General features: G+C 42.8%; 1 long non-coding RNA gene across 1 annotated transcript; it reads left to right on the plus strand.

Moving 5' to 3' along the window:
* Positions 1-15,848: 15,848 nt before the first annotated feature.
* Positions 15,849-17,141, plus strand: LOC138297245 (uncharacterized). The gene is made up of 3 exons (XR_011203966.1): positions 15,849-16,843; positions 16,941-17,004; positions 17,088-17,141. It is a non-coding gene; the product is annotated as an uncharacterized lncRNA (long non-coding RNA).
* The last annotated feature ends 370 nt before the right edge of the window (positions 17,142-17,511 follow it).

Genomic DNA, 17,511 nt, shown 5'->3' on the forward strand with positions numbered 1-17,511 from the left:
ACCACCATCTTGGAAGACGGTAATAAGCATTACGTTCACAGATATAGTAAATCCCTGGAATTGCAAGGTCGTGTCCATTCAACATAAAAGTCAATTTACTCTGAAAGAAAAACACATGCCTACATTCACTCGTTCCCACAAATAAAGTGTCAATGCACGATTTAGGCTTATATATACAAAGTTTCCCTATGTGTTGTGCATCTAAAGCTAATTTCCCTTGCGTTTTAATTGCACTATAAGCATATTCATTCTTGTAAGTCCTTTTCTCTAAGCCCTTTTCTAATTTCCTTTTTAATGCTTTTCTCCTGTCATCTGTATGATCTAAGAAGCTTTTCTCTAAAAGTGTAAGCAAGCATGTCAAATTATTTCTATGCGCATAAGATGTGGCAAACGTCAATGTAGGTTCAAAGAAACCTCTATTTCTATGTCTTATCTTTAGCTACTTTACTCCAATATCTAATTATAGAAGTACAGGATGTACTCTTGGTTATAAAATCTTGTTAGTAACAGACTACAACCTATCCTGTAGGTTAAAGGTAAGATATGATAGGTGACTCCTTCCTCGGCAGATAAAGGAATCTGCGTGCACACAAAACAATTCAAAACAATTCTTCTCATCCATTGTCTCAACATACTCACTGAATAAGCAATAGAAAATGTTAGAAGATAGTTCTTCCTGTGCATTAGTATCCTCATGCAAATATTTCTCATCTAACCTAAACTTCTCTAATGCTGTTAGTGCAGTAGTCGTCTCAAAAGCAGAAGTATGGTTGGCTCCTCTCTTATCAAGAACAGACATACCCACAATCAACACCACAAACAATATCCCACACATAATTGCCAAACCAATGCTCATATCTTTATAGCGCCTAGCACCTCTACCTTGTTGACTAACTCATGATCTGTAAAGAATCAGAAAGCAGAAGAAATTTAGAAAAACTTGCAGCAAAAATCAAAAATAGATAACTCTTCTTTCAGCAGTTCAGGTTCACTTCCAGGATCCCTTGTCAAAATCGGTTAGGACCTTTGTCAAAATCAAGTTTCAAAAGTCAAATCAGGTTATCAATGTCTCTTCCGGTTGCTTTCAACAGTCTCTTTTCCCAAAAATCTCTCTCAGATTGTTACAACAGTTCAGTTCATTAATCTCCTTCACGTGCCAAAATACTGAGCTGGAACTTCTCTATAAAAAAAAAAGCCAAAAACTATTGCTGCCATTCATTAGTAGTTGCATATGCCCATTCAGGACCTGCATATCTCCGACTTGGTATTCTCTTTCTCTTCAATTTTCGATCACCATTCAGCTCTCCTTCACTTAGATCTTATTTCCTTGTGGTATCGATTTCTTCCTCGATTGTTGGTTCAACAACCACCTCTTTCCCTTTCTCCACTTGGGATTCCAGCCACTTATCTCGTTTCAGTGGACTCTTTGTCAGTATTTTTTTCAGAATTGAACTTGAACCCTTTCCTTGTTCAGTGGTGTTTTCTCTTGACGGACCTGCAACCGGTTCAGGAGGAGGCAGATCACTTTGACTTTGATCCACCTCAACTCCTTCCCCTTCTTGGTCTGGCAATGGCTCTTTTTGTCTCTCAAGATCATCTGCTTCTGGGAAAGCCCTCCTCTGACTAGACTCTCCTGCTGCTTCAGTTGAGCTAGCCTCTCCACCACCCTCCTGGAGGTATTCTCCCTCATTTCTCACAGGAGTGACTGAACCGCCCTCAATGAGCTCGGATCCGGCCTCAGTTCCCCTTTGTTCTCCTTCCGGCCCTGAGCCTTGTTTTACAGTTGTTGGTACTCTCAACAACGCTTCTTCATGATCCAGTGGACATGCCACTTTCTTCATTTGACTTGTGTGAATCCAATTTGGAATTCCAGCACACTTCACAGTTATAGTAGTTGTCAAGGTCACTTTGTAGGGTCCCTTCCAACGAGGCTCCAAACTCGTCTCTTTCACATGCTTTCGGGTGACAACCTAGTCCCCAGCTTTCAGGTTGTGCCCTGGGTCATGGATCGGTGGCAGTGTGGTGGCCTCCACCTCCTGAGAAAAAGAGTGGACCAGCCAGACCCTTGCAGTAATGCAACACCATATCATCTGTAATGTTGACAAGTGCATTTGCAGGCACCGCTGGCAACCTCATTGCTCTGCCTACGAGGATCTCATGGGGTGACAATCCTGTTTTCCTGTCAGGCGTGTTTCTCATTGACATCAACACTAAAGGCAACACGTCAGGCCATTTCAAATTAGTAGCCACACACATCTTTGCAACTCTTGACTTCAAGGTACCATTGATCTGTTCCACTAGTCCTGATTCTTCAGGGCGGTAACCACAATGCAACTGCTGCTCAATGTTCAATACTGCACACAGTAATTTAAATTACTTCATTGTTGAAGTGACTTCCCCTATCTAATTCTAAAGAGATCGGAAACCCGAAAAGCGGTATCAGTTCCTTAGGCAGTAGTTTTGCTGCTGTGAGACTATCATTTCTTCGTGTAGGGTATGCTTCAATCCAATGACTAAAGATGCATACAATCACCAGCACATATCTTAAACCTCCACACACAGGCATCTCAATAAAATCCATTTGCATTCTGCTGAATGGACCTCCTGCTCTTCCAATGTGGCTCAAATTAACCACTGTCCCTTTCCCTGCATTTAGCTGTTGGCAAATAACACATTGATGGCAAACTGCTTCTGCAACTTGTCTAAACTTTGGGTTGAACCAATCATGTTTGAACAAACGTACCACAGCATCCCTCCCAATATGTGTTTGACCATGATAGTACCTTGCCATTTGAGATAACAGGCTACTTGGTAAGACCAACTGACCCTCTCAGAAACCCACAATTCATCTTGTCTTTGTGCACATTTCATTTTGCTCCATGAACGTTTCTCTTCTCTGTCAACATTATTCTGCAATGTTTTTAATTCTTCCAAAGTGTCAATTATTTTTAATGCATAGCTTGTACAGGTTTCATCTTCTTCAGGTAACAGTTCCCACTTGTCTGAACGATATACAATTCAATGCGCAAAATCTTGCGACTTGATTCACATATCCATTTCCCAATGACACACAGTCTTGCAACTTCAGACGTGCACTGCATTTCACCAAGGCAATCCTTTTGGGCATTTGAATAGTATGTACCAATTGTTTAATTCTCTCGCCATTTCTCACTGATGAACCAGAAGAGGTCAGGAAACCTCTTCGTGACCACAATTGACCAAAGTCATGGACTATTCCAAATCCATACTGGCTATCCATATAGATTGTAACTTTCAGCAGAGCAGAAACATGGCACGCTCTAGTAGGGGCTACCAGTTCCGCTACTTAGGCAGAATACACACCTCAAAGCCAAGAAGCTTCCAAGGTACCTGTAATTGTGCACACAGCATATCCTGCTCTCAGTGTCTGTCAGACAAGACCCATCAGCAAAAATAATTTGGTCATTTTCTTCCAATCGGGTATCTCTAATGTCGGGTCTCGGTTTCGTGCACAAATCAGTTACTTTGAGACAGTCATGTTCAACATCTTCCTCTTTTTCAATTTCAGCATTTTCACCGGGTTCAGCACTGTACATCTCTTGAATGTTACATTTGGTGACCCCAGAATACTCGTTTCATATCTAGTAAACCTTGCACCAGTCAAGTATTGGGTTTTCGTCCTAGTCAGTACAATCTCAATAGAGTGAGGGACCATTACAATCAGAGGATATCCCATGACAATGCCATCACACTGTGTAAGGCTTTGACCAACTGCGGCAACTGGGCGCAAACAACCCAGTAATGCTGCTGCAACTGGGTCCCAAGTAGCTGAAAAATATGCTACTGTACGGTTTACACCTCCATGGACTTGTGTCAAGACAGACAAAGAACACGCATCACGCTCATGACAAAACAATGTGAAAGGTTTCATGGAATCAGGCATACCCAACGCTGGAGCTCTTGCACAAACTCTCTCTTAAGTCAGTGAACACTTTCATTTCATCCTGGTCTAACACTATGGGATGAGTGACTTCCTTATGAGTCAACTTCTGCAATGGTCTTGAAATGACAGAAAATTTTGGAATCCATTGGCGACAATAACCCACCATTCCCAAAAACATCCTGACATCTTTCTGTGTGGTTGGGGGACTTATCTGTAATATTGAGACACTTTATGGCCATTCTTTCCCAAATGGTTCAACAAGGCAATCGTATCAAACTTGCACTCGTCCCTTGTCTTGGACGCAATCAGTAAGTCATCAATGTACTGCACCAAGGTCGATTGGAAAGGCAATTCCAACGACTCCAAATTATTTTTCAAGATCTGATTGAACATGGAAGGTGACTGAATACCATTGAGGAATTCTGCACCAGCAATAGACTCGATCCAGAAATTTAAAACAAAAGTGAAATTGGCTATCCTCATGAAGAGGCACAGAAAAGAATGCTTGTGACAAATCGATGACAGTAAATTTAAGAACATTATCACAGCTGAATTTGGCACCACGGGACAACATTGGCCACAATCTCATTCATTTCTCTGAAATCCTTAACAATCCGAACATTCCCACAGGGCTTCTTCAAACCCATTATCAGTGAATTACATAGACTGCTCAACACTTCTTTCAGGACCCCTTGCTTTACAAAGTCTGCAATTATCTGAGCTACTTTCATCAGGACATCTTGTGGCATCTGGTACTGCGGAAGTTGAGGGAAAACTGCATTCAGTTTTATAGTAACTTTGACTAGCTCCACTCCCTTAATCAAACCTATTTCTTTTCCTGCCAAATCCCACACTTTCTCCTTTACCGTGCCCTGCAAATCAGGATGGAGCTCTTTCACTGTGAATATCGGGAAAAACTCAATCAAAGGGTGCTCCTCATTTGTAGTTTCACACTCTATTTCTGGGGCTTGTTCCTCTTCATCATCACTATTCGTCTGAATCTCAGTTCCATCATTTGAGCATGTAATTAAACACTTTGTTTTACACAACAGGTCTCTTCCCAGTAAGGATACAGGACTTGAATTGCAGACTACAAATTTATGCAATCCCTGGAAATTGCCAATCTCGACTTGAACTTGATCTGTTATCGAGTTTGTTAAATACTGGTTTGCACTCCCACAACCTGAACTGTTCTACCTGAAAGGGGCAAATTTGGGACTTCTGCACTCCTCACTGTAGAGCGTGTAGCTCCAGTGTCAACCAATAATGAAACTCTGTGTCCCATAACCTTTCCCTTCACATAGGGTCCTCTTTGGTCTACTTCTAAGGAGGTCGCAAACACACATGGCTCCTCATCTGAACTGCTACTCGTTCATTCATCATTTATTCCATTCTCACTGTGTAACGGGTATTGGTGCACTGTATTAATACTCCTGTTTTGTCTCTGTCCTGTGATCTGTTGAGAAAGCATCATCTGTTGCTGCTCCATCGGGGCTTGAGGTATTTGAATTTGCTGTCTACCATGGGAACCTGCTGTTGCATCAGATGCAACTGTGACACTTGTGCATGGGGCATTTGCACCTGCTTCATAGGCTGAAAATTCTGCACTTGATTCATATTATTCTGAAAATTTGGATTAGGACCCCTTACTCTCGGTCCTCTCATATTCTGTAATGAATAGATGTCATTACTCTGCTGAACAACACCTTCCTGCACCATCATCGGCACTCCCGTTTCCAATGTCCCACGGCTTCGCAAATATGACATGGCAATAGCTTCTTCATTCCCTGCACATCATTCTGAACCACTACAGCAGTGGTCTCCAAACGTTTTAATGCCGCGCGCCCCCAGTTGAAAAATAAAATTCATTGGGCCCCCTTCAGAATTTTTCACAATTATTTTATAAAAATGGCAATGTTTAAATATGTCTAGACCTATTTAAACATTGCAGTTAAGTACTGTTACCTTTTTAAAACTGCAATAACATGCTTTTGCTTAAAACAAAGGCCTGTTATCTGTATAATGCTTCTTTTGGCTAGAGTCTGGCGTCCCCCCTGGGACCACTTGATGTCCCCCTGGGGGGTCCACCCCCAGTTTGAAGACCTAAGCACTACAGTATTCAAGTATGGACCACAATTCATATTACCACCACGACCTCTACCTCGCATCTGAGGCTGAAACATCATATTTCCCTGCTGCTGCCGTGGCAACGGCTGTGGAACATTCCCTTGCACTCCTGTTTGAGCCGCTTTAATCTGCATCACCATCGCTTTCTCTTTCAAGTTTTTCTGCTTCAACTCAATCTCATCACTACAGTATTTTGCATACTGCAACACCTCATCAAGGCTTTGCTTGCCAGCAAATCAAATGACTCTTAATCATCTGGCTAATTTCAGGCCTCAATCCTTCCACAAATCTGAACACAAAATGGAGCATGTCTTTCGCCTCAATTGTTTCTGTACCACTGTAATGCTTGAATGCCTGCAACAATCTCTCATAATATGCATGTATTGACTCTTTTGCTTCCTGAGCTGTCCTGTCAATTCTCTGCCAAACAATATTTTTGGGCGAAATCCTCGACTTCAGAAATTCAATCACCTTATAGTAGTATTTCATTACTTCAGGAGATGGTGCACCTGTATTTTTGTCTCTCTTCGGTTCACTTGTTGGCCAGTCTACACTCCTCTTGCACTCGATCCACAAGTCAGCTGGAACCACTATCTCTAGTAATGTGTTCAAGTCTTCCCACAAACACTTCGCACGTCTCACTAACCTTTCTGTCTGCTGATACCATTCTACTGGTTTTTCTCTTAATTTTGGATAATCATTTGTAAATGACAAAATGTCACTTCTGCTCTGAGGGATGTGAACAAAATTCCCTCATGGAATCTTTCTCATCGGTAAAATCTTTACCGGATCCTTATTCTGCTGCACATTTTCAGTCAGCTCTAAACAATCCCTTTTTCTCTTGTTTCTTTTCTTTACCCATCTTCCTTCCCATTTGTCTAATCCTCCCCAGGTCTGAGACCTCTGTAGTAATTCTTTAAGGTGTGCCTTCATTCCGGCTGACCTCATGTGTTCAAAATCTAATCTGTAACTCCTTTTCAAATGCTTGGTTTTCTCTATCTCAGTGCCATATTTCTCTGCCAAGTCTGCTAATCTCTGATGCACCTTGATCGCTTCTCTCGTAATCTTTGGGCACAGATATCTCAACTCTGCCTCTGTGCTGGATTCTAACCTATTCACCCCCATCGTTCCCTCAATGAGTTCACCCGCTTCCATGCTTAGCCTAGCACAATTCAAATACTCCTCTCCTTTAGGGACAATCTGTGGGGTATTTAGCATGTCTAACCATTCAGTTAATTGCTGAGCTATCAGTCCTTGTAACTAAATGTTACTCAATTGGACCGGTGGCACCTGCTGTCCAACTGCATTGGGAGTCTGCAGTGTCAATAATTTCAAGCTCTGGCTAACATTTGGCCCTGTCACCGTATCTGGAGGTGCTACAAATGGACTATGGTCTAGCAATGATCTTGATCCATCAAAAATCTGTCCCACAGGAGAGACTACTTGGACATGTTCATTATGTCCTCCCCTCATTAGGCTCTGGGACATTGCTCCCTGTTCGCTTACAGTCGGTTTCTTCTGTGCAAATAATGGTACCGCTGGACCAACAGTAATAGGTAGTGTAGTATAGCATCCGCGGCTGCTCTGGCCCCTACACTCTGTGGGAGAGTAACTCCCATATTCTGATTCATCATCAGAGTCATGTCTGATTGTGTCCCTGTTACTGGAGTAAATCTTGGGGCAACAAAATCAGAGTCGGCTCAGTCTGAACCAGTATTGGTCTTGGAAAGACCTGCTCCATAGCACCACTAAGTTCGAAGTTGTTTCCATAATGGGCACATCAGGATACATTCTCTGCACCTGTGGTGGTTGCATCTATATCTGCACTACAGGAGTAGTAGGTACCATAAGACCACTTTGCACCACTTTCTGTGTCATGTTAGCATTAACCTGCACCGGACTCGCTGTCCCATTAAGTTGTGTCGGGGCTGTCGAATCAACACTTGTACTCAGACCACTCTCATGTACTGTATATGGTGGTGGTCAATCTCTCAATAAGTGTGTAATAAACTCCTCATCATCCGATTCCTCCTCCACAGCTGAAGACTTTCTAGCCTCCTTATCTTCGGATGGACTTTTACTAGTTTTTCTAGTAGCTTTCGTTCCTTCCTTCTCATTCTCCTGCGTTATTGCCAGAAACAACCTAATCCCTTCTGAACCCAATCCCAGACAGCCTCTGCTAGAGTCTTTTCTGCCTTTCTCATCCTCCTCTTGAATTTCAATTGCTGTGGCTGTCTGCCTTCCAGCTTCCAAATCACTAATGCCTCAAACTGTGCTGGTCTCGGAAGGGGCTTAGATTCATATATCGCCATCCGTAAATGCTCCAAAATCCTCAAATTGAACGTCCCATTTGTAGGAAATGCCAAGTTCCCATCTTTCTCTGTCAATTTGCACTATTGTTTAACCAAAGGCATGGCGCAACACCTCTTTCTTCCATTACAATGTAAGCTGGTGTATTCTCTGGTGGTGTAGCCTCTTCTACACTCTACACTTTTTAATGCTTTGAAAAACGTCATGTTTTCTATTTTTATTTATTAAAAATCAAATCAGGAAGTGACTTTTAAACCCAAGATTCCTTTCACCCACATTCTCAATCAATTGCCTCTCACGGACGGCTGCCAATCCGTGTGCGACCCTTCTCACTAACCGACCTATCCCAGCATGGCTCCAATGACGTCACACTCACACATACTGCGGCTGACAAAGTCTTGCGGCTCGTCCTCCTAAACTTCAATTCACACAAAACTAATGCAAAATATTGCGAGCACTAATCAAAAAAACAAAAAACAAAAACAAATCTGCTGGTTTACTACAGGAAAGGTAACACAGTCGCTTCAGAAACCTTACGGATTTTTCACTGACGGTTCTTCCCGCACTTACAGCTACTCCTTCTTTCTCGGTCTACCAGATTCACAATAAAAATTTGACCCACAAATTTTAGCTGATCAATGGGTCTGTCCTGGTGCACATAGGACTCGCCAAATCTCAGTCAACATTTTCTTTCACTCACTTGACCTCACACACTGACTTGTTGACCACAGCCGATCAACCTACTAGACAGATTACAACATATAACCAAGTGTCTCATACACTTTTCAATACACTCCAGAGTCTTAGACCACGCAGGGTCCGTACATCAACAACCATGTGAACAATTTTTGAGCACAAAGCGCCACACTCCTATGAAGTTTGACGACTTCCTTACTCTCATACTGTGGAGTACGCACACTCCTACTTCAACTTCATTTGGAGTACGCAAACTCACAAAAACCCTCACAAACCTCACAATTCACCTGCGAGTTGCGTAAGCTGTGCAAGCGCAACCTATTTCACTTGCACTATCACTAGAACGCTGGGAACATCCTCAAACACCCATTAACAGGATCTGGGAAAGTCATTTCTGGGCTTAGGGGAACATCATTTTCTCTCCAATTATCATCATTGAAAAACAAAATCCAAATCTCAATAATAATGAACTCTCAAAAGAACCAACTCATCAAACTGCTACCACATCTGTTTCTCTATTAGTCTATACCGATCATCTATGGTAAACTCTTAAGAAGATGAACCATCAATCTCTTACCATCTCTGTTAACACTTGCCACTCTGTACCTGACGTTTATGGCAAGCTCTTAAGGAGACTAACCATCAGTCTGCTACCATAACTGTTAGCCCGTCAAACCTCAATAAGTAAACTTACAAGGGGACGCGAATAGGTCAATGAACCTTTTTAAGATGTTCTTACCATAGCTCCAATATATAATCAATACAAGATAATCAAGTCATTAGTAATCAGTAAAAGCAATAATCAATGGAGTCAGTAACTGTCACACACCATGACATTTCAGTCATAAATAACCACACCTTTAGTAAACGTATAGAATGTTTATTTCCCATCACAACTGTCAGCTCTGGGTGTGAAAAGGAGAAGAGCCTGCCACTGTTCCAATTGCAGTCTAGCAGCTACTACTGCAGATCTTTTGCTGGCTCCTCCGATACCTGGATAGAATCCAACAGGTTATCTTGGTGCGGAGCCCACTGAAACTTCAGATCTCACTGTAGAGCTTGCACGTGCCAACTGGCGTGGTCTACCAGAAGAATGCTGGAGGCCAAAAGACCAAGAAATATCTGCGCCAGTCTCTCTGAGACCCATGCCAAAGACTGAAGCATTGAGGGTCATAGGCGGAATATCTCAGACTTGTTGAGGTGGGAGCAGGACTCAAAACTGCACCATTTGAGGAATGGCTTTGATGAAGAGGAGCCTCTGTGAAGGAGTCAGGTATGATTCTGACACGTTAATCGAAAACCTCAAAGATCTAAGGAGATTTGCTGTCGTCTGGGGGTGGTCCAAGACTGACTGTGCAAACCTGCCTTCAACAGCCAGTTGTCAAGGTATGGGAAGACTGGTATTCTCAGTCTCCGACGATGTACAGCGACCACCACCATCAAATTTGTGAACACCCAAGTGTCAGAAGCGATGTATGCACAATAAAAATTACACACTTCAGAAACTCTAAGCTAAAGAAATGAAGATTTAATCTTCTATGAAGAAAACCTACAGCATCGCTCAAGGAGATCAGCTCACTGAATGGTAAGACATGGTTCCAGTACAGCACATTCACTGAAATGACCTGGCAACATTCTTTACATTTAAAGTAACCTTCCATAATAAAAAAGCACTATAATATAACACCAAGCTAGTCCTAGTTCACTTCAGCTGATCCACTTGAACTAATACACCTGAACACTTTGATTTGTTATAAAAAGCCAACAACTAGGATAACCCACTTGACACCACCTAGTGAAGATTTAGCACACTTATTCAGAAAGAATATTGTCTTAAGAGAATTTAAACCAATAGGAAGAAGCCAAACTTAGAGCAAGCTTTACTGTCCTGGCCCACAAAACAAAGCACAAATATATATGACAGCCACAGAATTTTTAAACATTGGGTAATTGCCATCAAGAGATCAGGGAGGGAGAAATACCATCTTGTGTTCATTGCATCTAAGAGTACAATCAGGCTATAAGGGGTTAGGACAATTAAAAAGATGATGTAAGAATCCTGAGAAATGGTGCAAGATAAAGGAAGATAACTGATTGGGAGGGGGCAATAGTGGGATGCCAATGCTGACTGGATGCTGTATGATGAGATGTGATGCCTGCTATAGGTTTGACTAAAGGTGCACGGTGTACTATGGAGATGCCAATCATCTGCTACTGATGCAGATGAATTTGAGGAGGTTGTAATGCCCTCTAAATGTTCATGCAATTATGGCCACTCTGCAAGGGGGCTACTGATTGATATGAATCCTGCATTAATAGTTGAGGCTGTCCAAATCACCTAGTGCACTGATAGTGTGCAAGTGGTCGTGATTGAGAACTGACCAGGGTAATACGGTCAACTTCTGCTGCTTTACATCAATCTTGAAACTTTTAAATCTGGAAGGAAAACTGTTATCAATCACATTTATTCTGCACTAGAGGCATTCATCCTGATGAGTTGTCATCTGGATATGATTATGACCAGTGGTTTAAAGTGAAAGTTAATGGCGTTAGAGCTGAGGACTGTCATCTAATCTCATTGTTTTACTGGCACACACAGTAGTATGTTCCATTGCAGAGCAAAGACGTGACACCTAAGGTGTCAGGATTCTGGAGCTCCTTCAAGGATGTAAGGTAAGGTCTTAAAATGGGCGTATCAATTCAGGACTTCCTGCAAATATAAACAAATCTCAAACGATAAGCAGGCAGTTTTGGATATTACCTTCATCTCGCTGCACTTATTTGAACTAATCCGCAATCTCGCCATTGAGACAAGACAGGAACTAAAGAACTGAGGCAGGATTGTGTATTGGGACTACTGTTCTTTAGCCTCTATGCAGCAGATCTTTCTACAACACTGTTACAAGCAATGTCTTTCCCGCCAACACTAGGCACAAATTAATACAGATTCTGCAATATGCAAAAGAACAAGTCAATCTTGACTAGTTTTGCGTTCGTTTGATTAGAACTCTGTAACATCTAGCCAGACATAACGAAGGCAATTGTCAGCCAATCCTGGCAAAACTAAGATCGTGATCTTTGGGAAAGACAGAAAAACTGAGCATAAATGGTACAAGGGGAGGCACAGTACACCCATATCTAATTATTAGGAAGTATGGTTTAATTAATATGGATTGAGAGTGAAGATAAAAATGCCCCACCTTAACTCATCTTTTCTGCTGGCTGTACAGGAAGCTAGATAGCTGGTCCCTTCCTTCAATACTGGAAATAAGAAAAATATGAATACCCGTTGTATTTTACAGGCAATTGGCAATTCACTTATCTGGACCGAACTGAGAGCTGCCTGGAACTTCTACAAAACGTACAAAGGGTTTTTTGGCTTACCACCCACAAGGAGTCAAGCACAAGCAAGACTGGAATTCGGTTTGGTCAGGGAAATATCGAGGCAGATGCAGTCTTTGTGAAATTTAAGGATTGGCTTAGAAGTGTCCCAGAAAGGTAGTTGAAAATTTGGTAGGGAAAGTGATTCTCCAAGAGGGAACAATAAGGCAGGGCATATGGTCCACTCTATTCTGGGTCGGATAGTGAGAACACAAAATAAATTAACATCAAAAGCCATTAACTGGTTAGATTTTGATTAAAAAAATATTCACAACATGTAATTAACTCGTACTTTACTCTAGTAAACAGCCTTACCTTTAAATGGAAATGGCTTTATCAAACACCTTCACGCATAAATTTTTTAGAATTTAGCTCTATTCAATACCAGGGGGGAATTAAGAAAAAAGAGGTTGCCGTTCAGTGATAATATTGCGTGAGGGTTATGCAGTAAACTGATTTAGAGGAGTATCTCCCATGCGCCAGCCCTGACCTCACTGAAGAGTGCAGGCTGCAGCTGTTTAATTCTTTGCCACAAAATCCTGCAGGTCTTATTCCAAACTGGAAAACGTATGGATACTGCCTGCGAGAAACTGCCCGGTCTATCTGCACCTTACACCATTCTACACTTCATTTAATATGCATTTCTTGACACACTAAACAAGGTGAATCAGAAAAGTGCCATAATATTCAAATTTGTAGTAGCTTTGCACAACTGTTTGATTTAGGTTTTTATTGAAATGTTTATATGATTCTTATTAATATTATGCAGATATATGACTATTTTGTTTTGCGTCTGTTGATACAACTATGTCCTGAGAATGCTGCCTTATGACCAACGTTCCCTTCCTTCCCCCACCATGCAGTCCTCTTTCCAATGTGCACACTTTTTAGCCACGTCACCTCCTGCATAACGCGGGGAGAGTGAAACCGTACGTAAGCGCTGTGCGTTAAAAACAAACAGCGTGAAATCACGGTCACTCTCTTCGCAGCAGGACAAGGTGGCTCGTGGAGTTCTGGAGGTAGAGAAGGAGGAGGAGGAAGAAGCGAGGTAAGACATGTTGTCCTGAAATCCCTACAACACTGATGTGGTCCTGGGATTGTACTCTACTCACAGGTGCTGGGTGTGTGTTGGCTGTTTTTCAGGGCAGGTGCAGCGCTTCTTTCCGTCTGGTGGCCGCAAAAGATGACCGGTAGTGCTGTTTGGTTGCCTGGGGAGGCAACAGTCTCCTTTCTTCCCAGCGGTGTCAGCAGACTTTAACCAGGGAGCGTACTGCGTTCTCGACGCTCATCCTGGCTTTTCTTCCCTTTCGTCATTTATCAACATAATTGTGTTGTGACTTTGCCCCTGGTGTGCACCTGCTAATCTTTTAAATCTGTGCAGGACTGCGTTTAGAGTTCTGCGTTTAGTAAGTCACGGACCAATCCTGTTTGTTTTTCTTCTCACCCAGCGACATGAAATAAGTGCATGGGTTTTAGCAATGTAAACGTTAAGTGATAATAGGCTAAGTTGACAGGTCACCCCCTCTTGTCCCAGAGGCCATGCTCTCATGGCATCTATACGTGCTTCAGAATACCGCATTACCGCTTTTAAACAGTGGCGACTGTCAGACTACCTGCATGACAAGTGTACAGGCATGCGTTGCCCTATATGACCGTCATTTATAATAACTCTGTCGGACACAGGAAGATTATGCTTTGGCGGGGCCAGGGTAGTGCAGCACAGTTTAAACGCAGTCAGGGGCTACCTTCTCGCAAGAGCATGCAACAAGGATAATTTCGTAATGCTGATTACATCGAGGACGTCTTCAGTTGGCGGCCCAGTTTCACCCGGTCACTCACAGCTGTCAACTAGCTCCATGTCACGAGGCTCACGTTGAGGGGCTCGACTTAATCACCTCCCACAATAAAATGCTTAGCAATATTCTTCCCTGAAGTTGTAAATATTTCCTAATTTGTATGTCTCTGGTTATCGCTTTTTCATTATGTATAGTCTTTAGGTACGGCTACATCAGCGTACCTGTCATGTTTATTCTTTATACCAAAACCGATGAGTATTGTTCCAAGACCTGTGCATTGTTTTTTTAAGTCAGCGCTTGAAATGGAAATATAGAAGTGCAGGTATCCACTGTGCCAGACTTCTTGTTTTCTACAGAGAAGTCCTGGTGCTTGCCCTTTAAATGTGTAGCCCCATTGCTGAAAAGGGCTGGCACTTTCCCTTTCAAATTAAAGAAGTGCAGATACTCAGGGCCATATTTATACTTTTTGACGCAAAACTGCGCTAACGCAGTTTTGCGCCAAAAAAATTAGCGCCGGCTAACGCCATTCTGAAGCGCCATGCGGGCGCCGTATTTATTCAATGACGTTAGCCGGCGTTAGCCGCCAGCGCTGTCTGGTGTGCGTTAAAAAAAACGACGTACACCAGGCAGCGCCGGCGTAGGGGGAAAATGGCGTATGGGCGTCCACAAATGGTGCAAGTCAGGCTGAGGCAAAAAAATCGCCTCAACCCGATTTGCGCCATTTTTTTACGACGCCCAACCCCCATTGAAATGACTCCTGTCTTAGCAAAGACAGGAGTCATGCCCCCTTGCCCAATGGCCATGCCCAGGGGACTTCTGTCCCCTGGGCATGGTCATTGGGCATAGTGGCATGTAGGGGGGCACAAATCAGGCCCCCCATGCCACCAAAAAAATAAAAAAAAATACTTACCTGAACTTACCTTAATGTCCCTGGGGTGGGTCCCTCCATCCTTGGGTGTCCTCCTGGGGTGGGCAAGGGTGGCAGGGGGTGTCCCTGGGGGCAGGGGAGGGCACCTCTGGGCTCATTCTGAGCCCACAGGTCCCTTAACGCCTGCCCTGACCCAGGCGCTAAAATCCGGCGCTAATGCGGGTTTTTTAGACCCGCCCACTCCCGGGCGTCATTTTTGCCCGGGAGTATAAATACGACGCATATGCATCGGAGTCATTTTTTAAGACGGGAACGCCTACCTTGCATATCATTAACGCAAGGAAGGTGTTCACGCAAAAAAATGACGCTAACTCCATGAACTTTGGTGCTAGACGCGTCTAACGCCAAAGTATAAATATGGAGTTAGTTTTGCGTCGAATTTGCGTCGAAAAAAACGACGCAAATTCGGCGCAAACGGAGTATAAATATGCCCCTCAATACTTGTCATTTTGTAGGCACACACATACAAAATGGTGCGACCGCCACCTCCTAGCACATTTTTTGTTTACTTTGTTTTGTTGTGTGCTACACAGCATCAGGATGTGATAAAGCAAGGCTAAAAACCATTGGCAAAGCCAGCAGTCTCAAAGGCAAGCTCTGTTGTTTTTTTGCCAATGATTGTTTTCTAATACGCCACCTTAAAATAGTTCACACATTAAGCCTTTCCTCTACAGTGCTGTCACCACTTTTCAAACCCACCAGGATTTCAGAAGCTACTGACATAAAAACCTAATCCGGTTGTTTTTAGCTTATTGCACAAAGCATGCCCAATCTACAAGTGCAGAACTGCCATGCAGAGCTTGCTCTTTGATCAGTGTGGTTCTTTTGAGGTTGAACTGGTTGACAGCCATAGTCTGCAGCTCAAGAATGGGGTGTGGTGTAATCCAGTTAATAGTTGTTTATTTTTCAACCTGTTGTCCTATTTGGGAGCTCGACGACTGGTATTTGAAAGGGTGATAGCACAGTGGTGGTAATCCAAGATGAAGGATAATGCAAGTTTGCTGGGAGGTTGACTGTATTGAAGGCTTTGGAAGCTTTCAGCTAATCAGGTGCATGAGAAGCTAGTTTTGCACCCTCTGCATGCCCAACAAGGCCAAAATCGTTGCCCCAAATTTACAATGTGGTGCAAAACATGCATTGTGTCACTTTGTAACCCTTTGCACTACATTATGTCTGCACCAGACATAATACATGTAAATGGGGCGTTTCCTGGTTGGGGGGGGCTGAAAAAATGCCACAAAAATGCTTATAAAGTCCGATTCGTCATGGCGAGTGGGTGAGCAGATAACTTAAGGCCTGTAAAGGCTGCACCATCGAAGGGCTAACGCATGACATAGGTTTGTAAGCGGATGATAATATGGAACAGGAGTTCAGCTAAACTGAAACCCCAGGTAACTATTCAATTGCTTTGGAAGGGTCATGCATAATGTTTTTGTAACTCCAATAACCTATGCTAAATATCTTCTTCCCACTTCCCAATTACAGACGGTCTACATTTGGATTTGAACGGGCAGGCGTGAGAACCAAGGAAGCCCAGGTAATTCTGTAGACGTTCCAGGTGGGATTAAGGGTCTCTAGATAAATCACATTCATGATCCACACCTTTGCTTCTATTACAGGTTTGCCGGACTGAGCACGTTATTGATTTGAATGGACCGACATGCGTAGAAGCATAAGGACCAGGTAATTATTTGGTTGGTACCCCATCTGGGTCACCTGGCAAATTATAATATGACAACATGCTGTAACCAACTGTTAACCATCTTTTCTTTTGTTGCAGGCATCTCAGACAGTACTGTTCATAGATGAGGACGGGCAGACTGGAGTAGCAGCAGAAAGAGAAGGTTATTATTTGCTAGTTTTTCTTATGGTGCATCTGAGACATTGAAACGATCAGGTGCTTTAATCATGTTTTCTTCTTTTACAGGCATCTTAGACCCTGCTACACAGAAATTTTAACAGGCATATGCGAGTAGAAGCAGAAAGACAAGGTAGTTATTTGGTTGATTTCACTTGTGATGCACCTAGTACATTATAACATAACATTCGTCATCCCTTTTTTTTTTTGTTACATCTACATGCAGGTGTGAGAACAAATAGAAAGGCCCAGGTAATTAATTGCTACATTTTCCAAGAGATAGCTCAGACTTGTCTGGTAGATTGCATTCAATAGCATAAGAACCAACTTTAAATAATGTTCCTCACTTTAAATAATGCTCCTCTTTTTTTGCAGGTTTTGCAGCATAGTAGGCTCAGACTGATTGCCACCAAAATGTTCAAGTGCAAAGCTGTGACTTCAGCAGAGAGCAGTGCTTTGCCACAAAGGAAGAAATGCTGTCTTGTGTTCAAAG

The sequence above is a fragment of the Pleurodeles waltl genome, chromosome 5, assembly GCF_031143425.1.
Source record: "Pleurodeles waltl isolate 20211129_DDA chromosome 5, aPleWal1.hap1.20221129, whole genome shotgun sequence".
Classification (NCBI taxonomy): Eukaryota; Metazoa; Chordata; class Amphibia; order Caudata; family Salamandridae; genus Pleurodeles; species Pleurodeles waltl.